Below are 21031 nucleotides of genomic sequence, written 5' to 3'. Positions count from 1 at the left end.
TCCACCTCCTTACGTGGAGTTTGAATGGTGATATTTGACAGCCTTCAACCTTCCGCCCGAAGTCTGTAATGTCATTTTGGCAGCCAGGCGTCCCGCCACTAAATCGATATATACGCCTGTAGAAGCAACAAATTTGTGGCACGGTGCACAGTAAAGGCTGTGGATCCCCTTTCTGCCCCTCATTTAGAGGTCCTTTTGTATATACTTTGTCCCAGCGGGGCTCTGCTCTGGGTACTCTCAAAGGTTATCTCTGCTATCTGTGCTTTTCTTCGGCTGCCAGATCAGCCATCCTCATTCATGTCTCCTACTGTTACTAGGTTCTTTATGGTTTAAATCTGTTTATTGATTTTATGCAAACATTGAAACAAAACCCACATCCCCGTAGGCACAATGCCAATGAGACAACCCAGTTGCCTGTCATATTGCTGCCAAAGGCAACAAGCGTGAAGCGGGCCTACAAAAATAGAAGAAAACATACAAACACCCAATAATATCCCCCTCCCTCCTCCCCTCCCCTCGTCCATAGTAACAAAAGGATTGCGGATACCTTCTAGGGATCAGCGCCGCCGCTTACGACGGTCCTGGGAAGCGGCCCCTGGAATCTGTGTGTCTGCTAAGCGCAACAATCGAAGGTAACGGGGGCAGGTCAGCTCACGAAACTCTGACACCAGTAGGGTCAGAAAGGGCCTCCATAACTCAGGGAATTCGGACCCTCTACCAGCTGAAGTGAGGGTGAGTTTCTCCATACCTAGCACTAACCAGTGTCTTTGGAGCCATCCGGAGAAAGTTGGGAGCTGAGCAGAGCGCCAGTGTGTCAGTATGTTTTGTGTCGCTGCGCCTAAAGCAATGGCAATCAACCGGCGTCTCCGAGACTTGAGTGGGTATGTTAGCGCGTTGGGCAGACCCAGGAGGACATAGGTGGGAAATCGCAGGAGCTGTGTCTCCAGGTGGAGGTCTATTTCGTCTAGGACCTGGGACCAGTACGGTTGTATGCAAGTACAACTCCAGAGAACATGCTCCAGAGTGCCCACTTCTCCGCACCCCCTCCAACACAACGCACTCCGACGGGAGTCGAAGCGATGCAAGCGTTCCGGCGTGTAGTACCAATAAGTGGCAAGTTTAGTCATGGTCTCTGTAAGTCCCATGTGGTACGCTGAGTGCCGTGCTCTATGGTAGATGCCTTCCCACTCTTTGTGGCTCAGGGATCTACCTAGGTCCCTCTCCCAACGAGTCCTACTAGCGTTGTATGTGTGTGCGGTAGTGTCTAACAGCATCTTGTAGAGATCAGAAATTATTTTCTTATCGGACGTACGCGTTACCAGCCATTTTTCATAAGGGGTCAGCAGGAGCTGTGCCTGGGGTCTGATCTGAGGATGGAGTGCCCAATGTCTGACTTGCAAATAGGCCAAGCGCTCTGATTCCGGGAGGCCGTAGTGTTCCCTGAGCTGCGGGAATGTGATGATGCCGTCAAAATCAAAAAGATGACCCAAAGACCTACAAGAGGAGGAACGCCAGGCGCGAAAGGTCCGCGCGTCGGCACCAGGGTGAAACTCTGGGTTTCAAATATTGGGGTGAGAGGCGACGGAAAGGAAGTCAATTGATGGGTAATGTTAGTGCGATCCCAGGATTCCAAAACGGTGCTGGTAATGTAAGAGGCATAAAGATTGGGCGGTCTATGCTGTTTACGGAGAAAGGGAATGCCTTGCAGCGGCCTGGCTGCCACCGCCTGGTCCTGGAACAACCAGTGCTTCTCCGATTCCAGTTGGTGCCATTCTACTAAATACCTAAGCTGAGAGGCGTGGAAATATAGCTGGAGGTCAGGGAGCCCTACCCCGCCCTTTTCCGGCGGGAGAACTGCTACTGCGTGTCGGAATTAGGGTTTGCGGCCGTGCCAGATAAAACGGGCAAGATCCGCCTGAGTCTGTTGGATCCAACCCAACGGAGGGCGAAGAGGGAGGGTCTGGAAGAGGTACAGAATCTGCGGAAGCACTGTCATCTTGGTGGCCGCGATCCTGCCCAGCCAGGAGAGTGTGCAATTTTTCCACCTGTTCAATTCTTTGCGTATGTGGGACCGGAGGCTAGAGTAGTTAATGTCTGCCGTGGCCTGGAGGGTTGGAGCCAGTTGAATGCCCAAGTAGGGGATCGAGGCAGATGCCCAGTTCATGGTATGCTCCTCCTGAATATGGGCCAGAGTGGGCGGGGAAAGTGAGATGTTAAGCGCTATGGATTTGTCCAGGTTGATTTTAAACCCCCGACCCGCGCGCAAAGCCATAAAGCTCGACAAAGAGAGCGCGTAAAGCTGGTATTGGGTCGGATAGGGAGAGCAGAATATCGTCCGCATAAAGACTAATTGTGTGAACGTCCCCTCCAAATTTAATCCCGGTGATAAGGGGGTGCCGCCGGACTCGAAGGGCCAGGGGCTCCATGTAGAGCGCGAATAGGAGGGGCGACAGGGGGCATCCCTGCCGAGTGCCCCTACTTATGGGGAAACGAGAGGAGGTATAGCCATTAACTCGGACTGTCGCCTGGGGGAAACGATAACAGTTTAGGATTCTGGTGCGCAATTTCTCCCCAAAGCCGGCCCGTGCCAGAACCATCTCCAGATACGGCCAGTGCACTCTGTCGAAGGCCTTCTCCGCGTCGATGGCCAGGAGCATATGTTCCCCTTGTGTGCGGGATGCCTTTTCAGTCAGATGTAGAACACGCTTAGTATTGTCGCTTGTTTGCCTCTGAGGGATGAAGCCCGCTTGGTCAGGATCAACCAGCTGGGCCATATGCGGGCCCAGTCGAGTCGCTAAGATGCTAGTGTATAATTTAATATCTATGTTCAGCAGGGATATGGGCCTGTAGGCGCCACAGGTGGTCCCGTCCTTCCCCGGCTTGGGGATGACCACTATCGCGGCCTCTAACATTTCCCCTGGGATAGCTCCCATTTGGTCAAAGGTATTGAACAAGCCCGTCAGGAGTGGGGCCACCTGGCCGCAAAATGTCTTATAAAAGGCAGCAGTGTAACCATCCGGGCCCGGCGACTTACCCAGCTTGAGGCGCGATATTGCAGAGATGACTTCCTCTGTCTGAATAGCCCTGTCCAAGTGATCTGCTTGCGCTGGGGTTAAAGAGGGCATATGGGCCGCGTCTATGTAATCAGCACTGCACTGGGTTTCCAGGGGCTCCCCTGTGTAGAGGTCCGCATAAAAGTCTCGGAATACTTCTGCTATGACTGCATCGTCTGTCACCGCCTCCCCCCCTGAGGTCTGAATTGTGTGAACCCCCTGCTTCTGGCTGGTCTCCCGCAGCTTGTTTGCCAGAAGACGACCGCATCTATCCCCCCCCCCCCCGTATAATACGAGTGTCGGAGCCGAATGGCCGCAAACTCAGCCCTGTCCTGGTGTAAGGCTGCAAGCTGCTTTCTCTCTACGCATAGCTGTCGCCAAGCACGAGAGGCACCCGTTCTTTGATGCATCTGTTCGAGCTCTGAAACGCGCTGAGACAGTTCCGCCCGCTTGAGGCTTCGCTCGCGGTTGTGGGCAGAGGAAATAGCTATAAATTCCCCCCTCATGACTGCTTTCAGTGCCATCCACTGTGTTGCCAGAGTCGTGTCCGAGTTAGCGTTGTGAGTGAGGAAATTTGTGATAGCTGTCTGGATTTGTTCGGTGACGGAGGGTTGGTGTAGCAGCGTGTCGCGCAAGCGCCAGTGTCGAAGGGGCTGCAGGGAGGGCGGAAGCTGGAATGTAGCTAGGACCGGGGAGTGATCTGAGAGGGAGGCCGTTAAAATTTCAGTGCTCAAGGCATGGCAGGGAACTGAGAAAGTAATCTAAGCGTGCGTATGTTTTATGGGCCCCGGAATAAAAGGTATAACCGCGACTGGTCGGGTGAAAGTGGCGCCATAGGTCCGACAGCCCCACATCTCGAAGTCGGGCCCGTCCGATAGCTGTGAGAACCCCCTTTTGCCCCGTTCTCTGACAGGAACGATCTAAGGTGTTATCAAAGACAATATTGATGTCGCCACCCAGCAGCAGGCGGCGGTCCGCGGCTGCCGTGGCTTCCTCGAGGGCCTGGAGGAGGAATGTGATCTGTCCTTCATTGGGCGCATATATGGAGCCAACCCCAAAGGTCACCCCCCCCGATAGGAATTGGTATGTGAGTAAGCGGCCCTTTATCTCCGCCCCTTTTTGTAGGACCCTACCGGGAAAGGAGCGGGACACCAATATAGCTACCCCAGCGGATTTGGAGTTGGCAGAGGAGAACAGCTGCGTAGGGAAGGCCCGGGATTGTAGCCGGTGGTGGTCCTTAGCCAGAAGGTGGGTCTCCTGTAGGAGGCATATGTCCGCTCTCGAGTGTTCCAAGTAGCTGAGGATTGCTCGCCGTTTGATGGGGTTATTCAATCCTCGGACATTTAGCGGGAGGACTTTAAGAGGGGTGTGTGGCATCTAGGGACCAGGGGTAGAGCAGGTAGCGGTGCAGGCAATTAGCCACATGAAACACAAGAGAGCGACAACCCAGACCGGCGGCTCGACAGCGCAGCAGCATATGAAGTGCAATAGGGATATATGGACGAGGGAGGTCGTACCCCAAACAAACCCCAATACCCCCTAGTAAACAACTGATCCAGCGATAAAAACCACTGGCAAAACCAAACAAAGAAATCAATATCCATAGAAATTGTCCGTCTCCTTGGATAAACCAGGAGAGCGTCTGTGTGGGGGCCATGGTGTGACCAAGGGGGAGAGGCTCGGCCCCCCCCCGCCGTCCTCCGGAAGGTCCTGGACCAGGTGCGGTAGAGCATGTGCCTCAGCCGCTCACTCGCCGCCGGAACCCGCCCCGGCCAGAGCGTCCGTCGCGGAGGCCAATGCATCTCGCTGGCTCTCAGCTATGTCAATTTTGTTGGGTCTCCAGGCTCGCCGTCGCCCACCCTGACGTCGCCACTCCGATGTAGAGGCCTCGTGCCCTGAGCTGATGTTTTGACAGTCATCATCCCCGCTTGGCGGTGGCATGTCCAGCAGTCTGCAAGATTCAGTGAGTGAGCGCAGCTGGTGGAGCTTGCCGTTTAGTCTAAAAATGAGGCGGAAGGGGTGACCCCACGAGTACGGGATACCCCTCTGCCGAAGGTGTTCAGTCACTGGGCGAAACTGCCGGCGGCGCTGCAAGGTAATCAGGGCCAGGTCCTGGTATAGCACCGGAGAGTGCCCCCTGTAGGAGAGAGGATGGAGGGTTCTCGCCTTCGTAAGGATCGCTTCTTTGGTTTTAAAGTCTTGAACACACACCAGTATGTCTGCTGGGGGGGCATTAGGCCCCCGAGGCGGGCCAACCCTGTGTGCCCTGTCCAAGACGATCTCAGTGCCATCCGGGGCGGCCAGGATATGGCGAAGAGGCCTGCGGCGAAGGCGGAGAGGTCTTTGGTGTCGTCCGATATCTTCACTCCCCGGATACGGATGTTATGCCTGCGGGATCTGTTTTCCAAATCTTCCAGGTGAGTTTGGACGTCTAGGTGCTGATCCCGCAGGCGGAGAACCTCCTGCTGGAGTGTATTTATGTCCGACACGGTGGTATCGCTCTTGTCCTCCAGGGTGGCCACACACTCCCCCACGGCATCAACATCACGGCGGATCTCCTTTATCTCAGCCGTGAGGTCAGCCTTCACCGTCTGAAGATCCGCCCTGAGGGTTTGGAATAGGGACTCCATGTACGCTTTAGTGATCGGCTCATCCCCGGCACTGGGAGGGTGTTGAGGAGTCGCCATCGCGGGGGTCACGGCCACGGGGCTGGATACAGAAGGAGCGCGCCCAAAGATGTCCCTGAGAGGTTTCTGCTTCCTCGCCCTAGATGAGGGCATAGTCATAGGGGCTCCGCTAAAGGGCTCGCACCAAGAGGCACGTCGGACCCGCTACGAGCGGGGGGGACCAGGACATAAACCCCAGCAGGCCGGATCCAAAGTCACAAGCCGTCTCCAGGCCCCCACCCCGTGCTGCCAAGTAGGGCCAAGCTGAGTGTCTGGTGGGGGTGCCGGCCAGGGAGCCACACTGTCCACGCGAGTATTTAGAGGGGAGGGGCCCACACACCCCAGGGCCTGGTGTCCAGTCACTTCAATCCCTCTCTCCCGCGGGTCTTCCACCGGGTCGCCTCTCGGCCCCCAGCTATCCGGCTTGTCACCCCTCCGGCCGGCGCTCCTCCGCTGTGCAAGGCTAGGGCCAGCCGCCCGGGTCTTCTCCCGCCACTGCGCCGGAGGGCTGAGCCCCCCACTCCCGGATGAATATAGGCGTCTCCTACCTGGGCTCGGCCGCCACGTGTCTCAGTCGCAGCGCCTCCGGGCTCAGCCAGACCATGCTACGGGCCGCTCTCTCCACTCCAGGCCGGGGATCCGGCCGGGCCTCCACCACGTGTCCGCGATATAGCGCCGCAGTACACCGCTCCGCCCCGAACCAAGAGACGGGCGCTGTCACCACCGCTGCTGGGCTCCGGGATACTCCGGGGATAGGAGGAAGGCAGTCCGCGAAGGTAAAGATGTGTGTGGAGGGCCGCCTGATCCAGGCCCCCCCAGCGCGGCCCTCCGCCCGCTCCGGGGCCCCGTCCGGTCCTCGTCTTCTTCTGGGGCTACCCCAGGGGGCAGCGTCCAGTGCCAGCCCAGGCCTCGCTGACGTGGGGGGGGAACGACCCCCGCTCCGGGTCCGCCGAATCCCAGGGCTCGACGGTTTCCGGCAGGCCGCCTCTCTTCTCTGCCGAGGTCGCCGCGGTCCCGAAGCTCCAGCGGCCCACCCGGCGTGCCGGCCGGCGGGCCCTAGGGTAGAGGCCGGTATAAAGGTTGCTGGCCTCGACTGTCCCCACGCGGGGCCGCCGCTCCTGTGAAGCCTCCACGGGGCGCCGGCCTGGTTGCCTCGTTGCCGCCCCACACCCGGCTGCACAGAGAGGTCGGACGCCGCCAAGCTCCACGGCAGTCAGGGTCGGCACCTCCCGGGACATTCCGCGCCAGTGCCAGCGGTCATCCGCAGGTCGCTTAAGGGCTAAACGAAGCTAATGTCGGTGGACGGCGGGCAGGAGCTCCAGCAAACGCGTCCTACCTCGCCGCCATCTTGGCCACGCCCCCCTACTAGGTTCTTTAATGGCATTACTCATCTGTTTCCTTCATCTCACTTCATAATTCCTCAGTGGGTCTTGAATCTTGTTCACACATTCCTTATGTCTGCTTCCTTCGAGCCTCTTCATAACTGTCGTCTCAGGCTCATCACTCTCAAAACTGCCTTCCGTGTGGCCATCACCTCTGCTCGCAGGGTGAGTGAGCTTCAAGCTCTGTCTTCCAAGCCTCCCTTCTTCTCTGTGCATCCAGACAAAGTGGTGCTTAGAACGAGGCCTTGGTTTCTTCCTAAAGTGGTTACACCATTTCATGTAGGATAATCTATCACTTTGCCCACCTTTTTCCCACCTCCGCACTCTTCCAAGGAGGAGGAGAGACTCCACCGTCTGGACCCTAAATGTGCGCTGTAATTTTACCTTGACCGCACTAAAGATTTCTTGGTGAATGATCAACTCTTTATTGGATATGTAGGTGCCAAGAAAGGCCGGGCTGTTCAACTACATATCATCTCTCGGTGGATTGTCCTCGGTATAAAGATCTGCAATGCCTTACCTAAGAAGGATCCTCCAGTGGGGTTGCGTGCTCACGCCACTAGGGCTAAGGTAGCAACCACTGTATTGGCGTGTGGAGTCCCACTCCTTGATATCTGACAGGCGGCAACTTGGGCATCTTTGCACAAATTTACCAGACATTACTGCCTGGACAGCCAAGTCCGGAGGAACGGCTATTTTGCCTCTTCCGTTCTCCAGGACTTTCTCGTCTGAACTTGGTTCCCAGACAAACCTCCAGGGATGGCATTGCTTGGGTATCTATTCTAAGGTAAGGAATCTACAACTAACGGTCTCTTTCAGATGAACAAGTTACTTACCTTCAGTAACGATGTATCTGTAAGAGACATAAGTCACTTGTAGAGTCCTTACCGCCCTACGCTCTGTGAACTGATTTCTAGGGATGGGGACTTCCATACAGGGCCCTAGTTGTGGCGCACCAGTGGTCAGTGACTTGCATGGCTCTGTGCTTCTGCCATGAATAGTTGTGTCAGAACTGACATCAGCGCGCAGAGGTGGCGTCTAAGTAGGCTCCACAATGTCATTGCGGCAACCTCCACGACGTACGCTGAGTCGACCAACGCCACCTACCGACACGCAGGGGTACTGCTAAAGACTAATCTCTGGATCCCTACTGATGCCTGGGGGAAATTCTAAGGTTAAGGTATCTACAACTAACATATGCCTCTTACAGATACATCTTTACCATAGGTAAGTAACTTGTTTATTAGGGTGCCACTAATGGACACCTGCAGACAAGGAAAGCAAATGTCGACGTAGCAATGACCAGAGCAACCTCGTTGTGAATAGTAAGATCCCAGGAACTAAACTAGTGTGACCTTTTTTAATGGGAGGAAATGGAAGATTCCCCTCCAACACTAGCTTGAAGGGTGAACAGTGTTGCTAAAGGAAAAAATTATTTCCAACACAGGCATGCAATTCTCTCTAGCTGCTGCATGTATTGCATGATTCCAAATAGATGCCAGTGTCATTCTACAATGCTATGTCTGGCTTCATATTTCCAGGTTGTGCCCGAAAGCACTATAACTTGTTATATCTAATATTTAATGGTATGCATTTGATGAGGCCCTTGAAAAGCTTGAAAAAGGATGCAGATATGCCATATCCATGTCCATTCTTCAACAAAAACAATTGTTCCAAAGCTGTCAGCAAACATGGCGAGTCCATTCTCTCAGTAGAAAAGCTGTTCAAGGCAGAAAGTCTTTTCAGTCACAAGCACAACAGCAAATCCCACAAATCCAGCTCCTTCAGAAGGTACTTTTTCAGGGGTACATCAGATGCACCACAGCAGAGGTTACCATTACCGCATTCCTCTTGATCTCAAAACTCCTGTCGGTGGAACGCTGATTGACCACCCTTGGAAGTGGAGGATAATAACTACAGATTGAGATTGTCCATGCTGCTGCATGGATGTTTCATAGAGTTCATGCACTTGCCCTAAATATGTCTTCACCATGGCACAAAATCAACAGAGTCCCACCCAGTTTCCCTTACCACCCTTACATAAGAGATTCACTCTCCTCTAAGCAAAGGATACAATGCAGGAAGTGTTGTTATGCCAAGAGGTTAGGGAGTGTTCTTGATGTACTTCCTGATAGCAAAAAAAGGGTAGTACATTTTGTCCCCCGTTGTCTGTGCAGAGCCGTAATACCTTCATGCACATAAATCCCATTGCACCCTAGTCATTGTCAGTTCCTTCGCTTTATGGGAGGGCATCAATACATATTTTAACTTTTCGTCATAAATCCAATTTACAAACCCTACAGATGCAGAATTATCTGAAAGCAGTACTGAATACCTAGGTAGTTTGGCCTTTCCCAGTCCTGGAGAGAGTACAGGCATGTCAAAGTCAGGTCATACAAAAGAAGCTGGTGCAGTAAGTACTGCCCTGAAGGCAAAATGTTTTATTATATGTCGTTAGGAAAAACAGGTGACGCTTGTTTGTAGCACTGTCTCTCTGAACAGGGGGAATGTTTAAAATTGTTGGTGATCTATTTTGTTGAATTATGACATTTTAACCTTCTGTCAGACGTTTCTAGCTCAACCATCATCTAATTCTACAATTAGCGACTCAATTTCTGCCCCTTCCAATATGTCTCTGAGTTTAAGCTGGTATCTATAGAGGAGACATTGATAATTATGACTACCGCCAAGGTAGGTTCCCTCCTTGATCCATGCTTAACCCATACTTTTCCCCCGAACAAGAGAAGTATTGCTCTTTCAGTCTGCAGATTAGTGACTTCCTCACTTTTGTCTAGTTTTGTACTCACTGACTGGAAAAAGTCATGCATTCTCCCTCTTTTGAAGAAGCAGCCCTTGGACTCCATGGTCCTCAGCAACTATAATCCCATCTCTTATACCCTTCAGTGGAAAGTTGACAAAGAATATGGTTACCACCCAACTGGCCAAGTTAATTACTGTCAAATTTACTCTCTCCGCACAAGCTGTTCTTGCCTTGCATGGCACTGAGGTGGCACTTGTTGCTGCAAAGCAAATTGCGGACGGTTTTGGACTGAAGGGGAGTGTCTGTTGTCCTCTTCAACCTCTCTACAGCCTTCAGTACTGTGTGCCATGTCACACTACGTGACATGCTGGGATAGTAGAAAGCAGTGTGGTCTTTAGCTGGATTCAATGATTTCTAACGGTCTGTGGTCAGTCTTTATTTCTCCTTTTATCTATTCAACCAACCCAGTGCCTTATAGAGTCCCACAGGGCTCATCTTTATCCCCACACTATTCAACCTATACGTAGCTCACTGATTAAAGTGTATTAACTTTCTTGCATTATGTAGTTTATACTCCTAATTCTCAAGATGGATGGTAATTCCTTTCTGGAATGAGGACCATAGCTGATTGGATGGCGAGAAATTATTCGAAGTTGAATTCATACAAAACCGATGTGATCGCCCTAAGTGGGTCTCAAAGTACATGTTCCTGGTGTTGGTAGTCAGACTCTTTAGGCATCTCATTCTGTTCTCTTCTCCTAAAGACTCTTTGTAAAATATTTCCCATACTTATCCGATGACACTCGTAACATCATTCCCCAGCCTGTGATAGGTTTTCCATTGCATTATGCAGTGCCATGAATTCAGCACTTCAGGCATACGTCATCCAGCATGTGCAGTTGGTCCACAATACTGGTTCTCCACTGCATTACGCAGTGCCATGCATTCAGCACTTCCGGCATACATCATCCAGCATGTGCAGATGGTCCACCATGCTGCAGGGCAGTGTTTACTTAAACTTCCCAGACAGGAGCCCAGTTCACATTTCTCTATGCTTCACTTATTTTCCATTGACAAATGCATTCTTTTTAAGAGTTTGCACATTTGCTTTAAGATTTTACGTGACTCTAGCTAGCTATTTATTCACTATGTATTCTCTTGGTACGCTCCCAGAGGGGGCTCTAAGATCTTGATCTGATCTCTTTCAAATTCCAGAAATCAGGACCGTTTGTCATGGGGTAAATCCTTTACTTTTTTGGCAACAAATAACTTTAAAAAAAAGAATTATTATTTTGACCAAGGATCAAGCACAGAGTACTTTTCTGGAACAGACACAGTCCTGTGATAAGGTGACACTTAGTAGATCCCCAGGTGCACACAACACTCTCTACGGAGGCCTCCCTTCTTGGATATGGAGCACATATGTCCCATTTTACAGTCCAGAGAAAATGAACCAAAGTAATAGTACTACATATCATTGTGTTAGAACTGAAAGCAGTGTTTCCAGCACTGAAAGCTTTCCAAATACGCATGAGGCAACAATGTGTTAACCACGGGCAGTCAACATGGAAACCTTGTCTTAAAATCTGAAACAGGGAGGAACACACTCCCCTGTTCTGTTTCGAACTGCACAATAGATGTGGCACTGGGCTCTCAGATGCCACATTCACCTCCTGGCAGAACACCTTCTGAGGTCAAACAACAACTTTGTGGACCTACTCAGCAGGCACAATTAGGACACACATGAGTGGGAAATAAATCCCAGATTCTTGGTATATGCTTTCAAAGGTCGGACACACCAAACATAGGCCTGCTTGCCTCAGTCCAAAACAACAACAAAAAGGTCATGCTTCACTTTTCATGAATATTTACATATGCTTTTCCATCTCTTCTACTGATTACAGCAATAGTACGAAAGTTGCAACAATAACCTATGGGCTTGATATTGGTTGCACCAACATAGGCCAGACAGGTATGGTACTTAATGTTGCGTGGGATGTCAGTAGATCGATCGCTCAAGCCGAGGGTCTGCTCAAACATATTGACAATGCAAAATGGCCAGATTTGCCATCCTTCTCTCAGTCCATCCATTTAGCTCCTGGAGAGTGAGAATGTGGGTACCTTGGCTTAATGTCAAAGTGTATGAGTATTCTATAAAAAGTAGGCTGCCCCACAACACAAGCATACTATGTGGCAAAGTTGAAAGATTTTGTTCACTACTGTGAATGAACCTCTGCATACTCTGTACACCTCCATCACACAAAGTGAGATACCTTAATTCCCTTAGGGAAGCAGGATCTAGTCTACTCTTCTGTACTTCTCGTTAATAGCCACCTACTAACAAAATAGACATTTTATTTCTTTTTAGAAAATATCTGCCATTGTAGCCTTCATAGTTCACTTTTGTGTCTACTTGGGATATCAACATTGTTCTAAAAAGACTTTTGGGTCCTTTTGAGCCTCTGCACTAATGCTTACTTCCGGCATTGACATGAAAAGTTGCATTTCTGATAGTAGTCACTTCAGTGTGCAAAATTAGCAAACTTCAAGTGCTATCAGTGAAAGAACCTTTGGTTCAGGCCAATAAAGGTATAGTCTTTCGCTCACAGATATGATTCCTTTAAAGGGTTAATCATCCTTTTACCCCAATCAAAGCATTATATTTGCATCATTCTTTCAAAATACTTTAAGCATGGCAGAAAGGGCACTGCATTCATTTCATATCAGATGAACACTCGTACAGTGTAGACAGAACCTGATCTTTACGCAATCAAAGGTCATTTGCCTCCTTTGCACACACCCACCTTGGGAAAGAAGGGCATAGCAAGATGGATTGTGCAGTGTATTCATATTAGTAATACAGGTGCAGACAGACAATGTACAGAAACTATGCAAGAAAAGGTACCTTTAGGGCTTCTCTTGGCAACATGCCTCTTCTTTATATTTGTAAGCAGCAACATGTTTATTTGCTTATACATTCACAAAACTTTACTGTGTTGACATACAAAGAGGAAGCCTTAAGCAGGTCAAACAATTTTAAAAAGATTAATTACTGGAACTACCTCTACATTCGGTCTCCCTCAGCCATAAGGAGACGGGACACTACTTTTAAGTCAGCGCATAGGATATGATATACACCAACCCATGCTGCAAAGGGAAAATGTTTCTTACCTGTAACTTACTATTTGCTGTTTGTTGTGTTGTAGCTTCATATGCTCCACCCACCTCCCCAGTAGATGCAACTAAAGGGGTTTGATTCTTGGCTTTACACAGCATTACATACTTTACTTAACACAAGCAAGCAGATAAGTCTATGGGAATAAGAAATTATGTAAGGTGAAGTCTGTGTGCTGAAGCATTTTGTTCTCTTATAATTATCACTAGTCTCAAAAACAAAAATTAGGGGCTTATTTAGAGTTTGACGTACAGGTTACACTGCCACAGAGAAGATGGAGTACCCTCTCTGCCAAACTGATAGTCTGCCCACTTTTATTTCGAGTCTGGCGGACCATAATTTTTCCCACGGTCTAAGTACCTCAGGCTGTCTGCCCTATTAAGAATGGACAATCCAATGTACCTTTTTGCCTCTTCAGAACTACTAGGAAAAGCCTTGCAGTCCAAAACAGGTTAAATAAAATAACCCCTGCACCCTACATAAAACCTCCTACGGTGTTAAGGCCATTCGTTTTAGGGGGTGGAGAGGCGGCGGAATAACCCACACACCCTTGGGGAAAAAGCTCTCAAGGTGTCAAGGCCATTAATTGTTTATTTTTTTAAAAGTGAGTATGTTTTCTGAGAGGCTAAATGAAACATGGTGGCTGCTCTGCAAACTAACAATGCCTTTAGAGTTGCCACTGTTGCAGCAGCTCTTTTGAAGGATCAGAGATTGCCACCCTATGCTGAACTGAAGTCTGTTGGAGTAGTGGAGTACATGCCCCTGCTGGCACATAATACAGTATGCCGGACTCTAAACGGGACCTTTCTTCATGTAGCAAACAAACCCAGTGCTAGATGGGAGGGTAGTACACAGCATGGGATATACAACAGGCAAACTACAAAGAGGGAATTGTATTTTGTCATGTATTACCAAAATATTTGTCTGATCTGTTCTAAAACATTTTTTTCATGTTTCCTTAGTTTAAGCTGAAGCACTACACAACAAGAAGACAATCACCGGGGAAGTCCAACAAGAAACATATTTCAGTGCCTAATTCTGAAATGTTACTTTAGTAAACATTGGGTTTCAGTTCTTGGAGACTCTCAAATATGTCCTTCAACCAGCTTGTCTACACCCCGTCCCAAAATGAGACATTTCACAAATCACTACAGAATCGGGAAAACACATACCACAGAAGCACATCAGCATTTTTGAACTTTGTGAAGTTTATCAGTTGGTCGAATAACTTGAAATCAAACCTGTTTTTAGTTTTTTCGTTTTCAAACATTTTGAGGAATGCTGGAATGTTTTTATTCTGAATGTTTTGTTTAAAGGATGAACTTGTAAATATGAGTGTAATTTGTGACTCTTTGTACATTATTAGAGCAAATATTTTTTATAAGTATATATATTTGTATTGGAAAGTGGGTACTGATTTTATTTCATGCATTTACGTTTTGCTGTTTCCTGAAGGAGAACTAGAAAAATAGTTGCCTGTTTTCTCATCCTTCAGATAGAAGTGTTCATAAATGTGTATTTTGTTACACTACTGCTAAATGCTGTTCTACATTCTCTTTAGTTTTATTCACAATACTTTAAAAAAGAATTGGCATTTTTATCAAGGATCAAAACACTTAATCTTTTGTTGAATTGCAATTGTTAGGGGACATCTATTCTAAAACTGCTATGGATTGTGACAAATCCTGATTCTTTAACTTTTGAAGCCTATGTGAAGGGCATCAGTACAATATATTGGATGCTATGTTTTGATTGTTGTTTTTTATCAGTAGGGGTGCACATAATTCATTACAGTTTGTAAATGTATTACATACGCACTTCAAAACGTTTGCACATTAGACTAATAAAATCTTACTTCCCTTTGCTAAATCTTGCTTGGGTTTTGACAAAAGGTGTTTCCTTTGATGCTGAATTTTACCGATGGGTGCACCATTAAAAATTTGCTTAACAACGTGATGGCCAAATAAAGTCGCACTAGAAAATATTTGACATTTTAGAAAAATGTCTCTGCTCATATTCTGAGCAGTGGGAATGTGGCTGCAGCATAAAATTTCAACAATGTACCAAAAACACTATTTTCCCAAAATAAAACAAGTCTTATTGAGAAAGTAGGAACTGATTTCATTTTCATTATTATTTTGGTATCAAGAAATGCAATACAGATTGTAATTAAACCATGGGAAATAAAGATATTTTTGACATTAAGGTTTTTCTTTGTATTCACATTCAAATCCCTGAATCCAGAATATTTTACATAATAGGAGCAAGAAAGTGTGTGAATCCACTGCTTCCTGTAGTGGTAGTTATGTATTTTGCCAGATATGTAGTAGACCCATCCAGACTAATTTGTTTAAGTATGGCTTTAGCTGCATAGCGGTGTTGTGAAGGATTATTTTAAAGGGGTTAGACATTTGTTTAAAAATATATTTTAGTCATTTTCTGTTCCTTCTGTTAACCTATTTAAGCTTGGGGGACTTACTGTGAAAGGTATGTGAAAGCTTAGGAAGAGATTTTAATAGAGTTTTCATTGCTTATTACCTTTAAGCAAAACTTTCAAATAGTTTCTTGGCAACAAATAAGGACATTAATGACATTGAGCTATATTCACATCACTCAACATAGCGTTCTTTTCTCTCAAACAGGCATCACCATGAAATTATTGTTAAGGAGTTAAAGGGCCAAATTGAACTGAAGAATCGATGAGGCCTCATGGGAACCAGTAAAATATATACACAATCTAGCTCTTCCTTGATTTTGTCAATTGAATTGATAGTTTTTGATCTTACACTTTTGCTCTTGTCGCCGCAGTAAAGATAATGGAGGTCTACTGTCATAAGAAATAGGATGCATTCACTTCTATTGTGTTCCGACACAGAAGTTCTTTTCTCTGCCATTTAGGAATTCAAAAAGGCTACAATTCTTTTTCCAAATTCAAATTTCTTTAGCATCAGCCCATTCGTGCTAGATTGCTGCTAATTTTCAAAACAAATTCCAGTTTCTCTAAACCAGAAAGCTCAGTTCAGCCTCTGGATTGCTCTGCCTTCTATTAACCTGAGTGTCATGGGAATTAATGTTTCATATCTAGCCATAATATATTAATTAAATTGGCAGTTTACTACTTTTCTAGTGTTATCGTCCTTTATATGACAGGCTTATGTCACCCAGCATTCTAAATGCCAGGAGTAAGAACAGGCGGAGGAGGGCAATCAAATATGCTTAGTTAAGGATGAGCTTTATGTGCTCTTTTATAGGTATGCAGAGAGACTTTTAAATACATCAAAAGTTAAAAATTCTTTGACCTCTCATCATTTCTATCTGTGCATATTCACCTATCTTTCCAACACCTGGATACTTTTATCAATAATGTAATGAAGACATCTTTTTAAGCATCACTCAAAAACTGAGTATGGCATCGTCTTTTCTTTTGACGTGGCAATTGGCTATGTTTCCTTCTATTCTACTTATTAGCTGTAGTCCTTTTTTAGTTTACTCTCCCATGTTCTGAAGGTATATTACCTATTTTTTAGTCACTGTTCCAGCATTTATTTTCCTGAAAAAAATATTATTATTTTTCACTTATTTTTGTGCATTGCTTGACTTGAATTCTTTTAGATTTATTTTTGTTCCTAAACTCTCTCCATCACTGGTAGTTACCACAGTTCTTGAAATAAAATTATTTATATGACCAAAATGCATATATACTTTCTGGTACGGTAATGTAAGATCAAATAGCCAATGAAAGCTGCTAGAATATTATATATATTTTTATCTTTTTACATAACTGTACAATAACAGCCATTGATCTTTCAAATGTGTAAACATTTTTAATCAGCTCCCTCATCCTTTTGTAGGACTGACAGTATCAAAATAAGTAATTAATTAATTAATTATTATTCCTTTGCTATTGCTTAATAATAATGACTGTTGATAAAAGATTTAGAGATAAGTGGCATATACCTGCCACTCATACTCATTCATTTAGTCATCCCTACAGCAATCCATTCATCTTCTCATTTTTTATTTTGTGTACATGAGTCTTAGTTTTCTGAAATTTTAGGATAAAGCAAATTTTATTAAAAGTATGTTCTGATAGGTCTGATTTTTCTTTTGATTACATTTTTTAGAAGCCAAGTTAAATGATTTTATTACATGCACACATCCATTTATATAAAGCGGAAGCAAATAATTTTATATTTTTGTATTATTATTTTGCATTACAACATTAAGCAGGAATTAAACATTGAAAAAAGAAAGAGAATGGTTAGATGTAAAAGAAGGTATCACTATCTCAAGTGTAAGAGCAAAAAAGTTACCAACATACAAATTTCATTTAAGAGTATTTTTGCTGTTTATTAAATATTTCAAAATTTTGTGTAGGTATAAAATAAGAATTTTGCAATGTCTAAAATGTACAAGGCAGTGGAGGAGTTACTGTTGTAAATCACTTAATCCTCAGTCGCTTTTAACCATCTCACGTTAAACCATTAGGTGCCTTGTCTTATATAGATTATAAATTGCCTAATACTGTTTTATATTGGAAGTAGAGTTTAGCTACAACATGTTCATGGAAAATGTACTAGATCTTAGTCTAATAGAACTATTCCTCTTTTTTTAACACTATGAATGTAATGTTATGGCTATGTTTAAGTGTACAAGTATTTTTCTTTGAGAGAAGATTGTTTTATAGTACACAGGTGCTCAACAGCCACCCATGATGCTCCATTTTATGCTATTTTCATGGTGGTACAGCCATCTAAATGCTTGTTTGACATCCTAAGTTGGTGGAGTTTATTTCATGTAGTTGTGTACTGCACATTACTTAACTAACAGTTTTTAACGTGTCTTACTTGTAAATCCATTTCACTCCATATAAAATATTTTAATGGTTCATATGGAAGCATATGTTTGAAGACACTCGTTATAAATAAAACTACGCCAGTTGTAGCCAGCACAGATTCACATAGCTTGTCAATTTTGAATCCTTGAAACTATGCATTATTTATTTGTGTGTGTTGCATTCTACTCCTGAAATGTACAGTTTTGCCCCACTATCCTCACGTTTTATATAATACACTGTACTTCAAAAGCAAACACCAGTTTTATTAGGCTGCCTAAAACAAAAAATAATGCCCTTGTTATACATAAATAATATTTAGATGTATCGCTATAGCTTTCTTTTATTTCAAAGTAATCTATTGACTCCAGCTGCAAAATGTGGCTTTAGAAATATACGTTAACCATATATTTTAATATTCTTTGGTTGATGCAAAGGAATTGTTATTCAGCCAAATACAGCAGAATGCATGTAGAGTGGTGGGGTGCAATTTCAACCCAATGTTGGAATTCTTGTTTTTAAGTATCTGAGTAAAATCAGAGACTTTAAAAAGATCGCTTCATAAACACATCCACTACTGCGTGGACTTGGATATGGAGGGGACCAAATTTTAAATTGTTTCAATCAGTTCAGTTTTGCTACAATCAAACTAGTTTTTTAGAATACCCACTTAGCTTCTCTAATTCCCATTTGGATTAATTGTAAGTAAAGCATCTTGTGTGGATGTCCAGAGAGTCAAGCATGATTTGGCTTGTCAGCACTCGGGGTTGGGCACCCACTATTCAAAAGCCTTTAGAAATTATCATTAGAACATCTTTCAAGTACTCCAACGTGCTCCAGAACATCAACTTTGTTTTCAAAGGGTTTTGTAAATACAAGTTCCACTTACCACCTTGCTTGGTTGAACTTGAAACAGGTTATAGATTGAAAGCTCAATTAACGTTATGAACGAGTCATATTCATTCCAGCCAAGCACCTTCAATAAAAAATGAATGGTATGTAGGTTAGAATAGGAAGGGAATGCTAATGGAATTCCTTTGCAGACTGCCACTGTGTAAATGTATATGTTCTAAATTATTATGAGCTGATTTACCACCAGTGAGGTGAATTTCAGTGTTGACATGTCTGTGAAGCCACTAAATATCATTTATAGGATAAGTCCTTGTACTTGTTAATTTCATGAAAGTAACTTAAAATTATCACATTCATTAGCCCTCTCGTTTAAGTATGAGGTGACTATTGCTATATTTCAGTAATATCAAATATGTGATTGGTGACTGGATTATGATTTTACATTTTGTATTAAACTATGTTCTCTTTGTCATGACTTGAGATTTTCAAACTCTGCTGCACAAAATCTTTCAAGTGAGAAGTATTGCAGTATTCATTATACATACTGATTTTGTTTATGTGGTACGAGTGCTTGTATTTAATTGTGAAATGAAATATTTTTTTCAACACATCTGTGATTTGTAAAACAAAATAAGCTGTCTCTTTTGTATTAAAACTGTTTAATCATTGCTGTGTTCAATGGGCGCTTAGTCATTGTGAGAGATTTACCTATAGATCTCAGGTACCTCTGATATTTTAGTTAAATGATTGTAATTGTTGGAATTCGCTTTGGTTATGATCTGTATAGTTTGATTTTGAGTCATGTTTTTACTAATGCACATTTGCTAAGTTTACATACACTACACTATTTTTAACAATTCACCATTGGTGAAGAAGCAAATCCTTTAAAAAAGTATGTATGTATGTATGTATGTGTCTTGTAAAGCGCACTGCTGCCCTGAGGCGTTACAGCAGACATTCAGTTATAAACAGTGGACTACAAAATATCCATTTAAACTCATAGTAGTACCTAATCCTGTACAGTGTACATACTGTTAGCATAGTCCATTTTATTTTCAGGAGAACTGAGCAGGCTTACAAAGGACATACTGTTTCCACCCACAGTCAAATTTAAGTTGGATTTCTAGCAGGTTTGTTTCTTGCTTTCAGTAGACTAGGAGAAAGTGCTTCTTGTTGCTAATGGTCCATTAATCAATATTTGTGTTTCGGTAATGTCTTTCAGTATGAATGGGGGACAGTGTTGCTAATGGTGTTTGGAAAATGGTTTATCCCTGTAATTTACCAAAATGTAAATCAGTAATTTTCACATGCAAGTGAGGCCACAGAATAATATTAGGAAGATTGGAAATGGATAAATTAAGCTAAGAGATACCAAATCAACTGCAATTATGATTCTGGAATCTATGGAAATTATTTTTATTTGAATGCAATCTACATTGATATTAAATGCTGTGAAGTTGTGAGGTGGAAATGATGTATACCATTTGATGAAGATATTTCAATTATAATATGTAACTGAGATATTCAAAATAGCCTACTAAAAGGCAATTGCTTGATATAGATGCTATCTGTAATAAAATTGTATATATTATTGTAATGAAATGTAGCCAATATTTCCTGTAAAATGTATTCACCTGGTTCATATTTATTTTGCCAATAAAATATCATAATTAAGTTTTTAATGTAGTAAGCAAACATTTTATATTTGCAATTAATTGTTTATATGCCTGGTTTGCAACTGTGCTGTAAACAGACCTTGCCTAAGCCCTAGTTATCAACATGCAGGCATAATCTTCTACATATTAACTTCACTACTCACATTTTGTTTCAAATGCACAGGGTTCTAATATTGCAAGAAAGAATGGAGGTTTATAACCTCAGATTCCTCACCTTGCAAATAATCCCCAGGCATCAAACTGGTTCCGGAAACATTTAGAACAGTTTTGCTCACTCGGAGGTGGCATTGTGCAACTCTTCTCTGACATCTTTCTGCTCCAGAATTGATGAGCAGAGGCTGCATATAAGTGCCACCCATGCGCACTTACGTCTGTTCCTTTCTGCACCTTTTCTCTCTTGTTTGATCAGATTTTTTAAAGAAAATGTATCCAGTGTGCACGGGAACTGTCATTCCTAAAATCACTGAGTGTAAATCAGCGGGCACTGTCGCCAACCAATATCTATGATGGACCCTCCCAAGTCTGTTTTTTGCTGCCTGGGATTTTACCCCAAATTCAACGCCTCTGGCAACTGCACCTAGAGGAACCTGAAGGCCATATGGCCACATAGAACCAAACCCTAGGCAACCAAA

At 44.6% G+C, this 21031-nt stretch overlaps 1 protein-coding gene across 3 annotated transcripts in view; it reads left to right on the top strand.

The window, feature by feature from the left end:
* SLC35F5 (solute carrier family 35 member F5) overlaps positions 1-20405 on the top strand; it is a 405130-nt gene extending 384725 nt beyond the window's left edge. For 2 of the 3 annotated variants that reach the window (XM_085647335.1, XM_085647334.1), the window contains exon 18: positions 14000-15239. The gene's annotated coding sequence lies outside the window, so the exon portion shown is untranslated. Of the gene's footprint in view, positions 1-13999 lie in introns of all 3 variants that reach the window. The other variant, XM_085647333.1, reaches the window with a different exon arrangement.
* The last annotated feature ends 626 nt before the right edge of the window (positions 20406-21031 follow it).

Source organism: Triturus cristatus, chromosome 3_2, assembly GCF_964204655.1.
Source record: "Triturus cristatus chromosome 3_2, aTriCri1.1, whole genome shotgun sequence".
NCBI classification, from domain to species: domain Eukaryota; kingdom Metazoa; phylum Chordata; class Amphibia; order Caudata; family Salamandridae; genus Triturus; species Triturus cristatus.
Note: the sequence above shows the minus strand (reverse complement) of the source record. Positions and strands in the feature narration are given on the sequence as shown.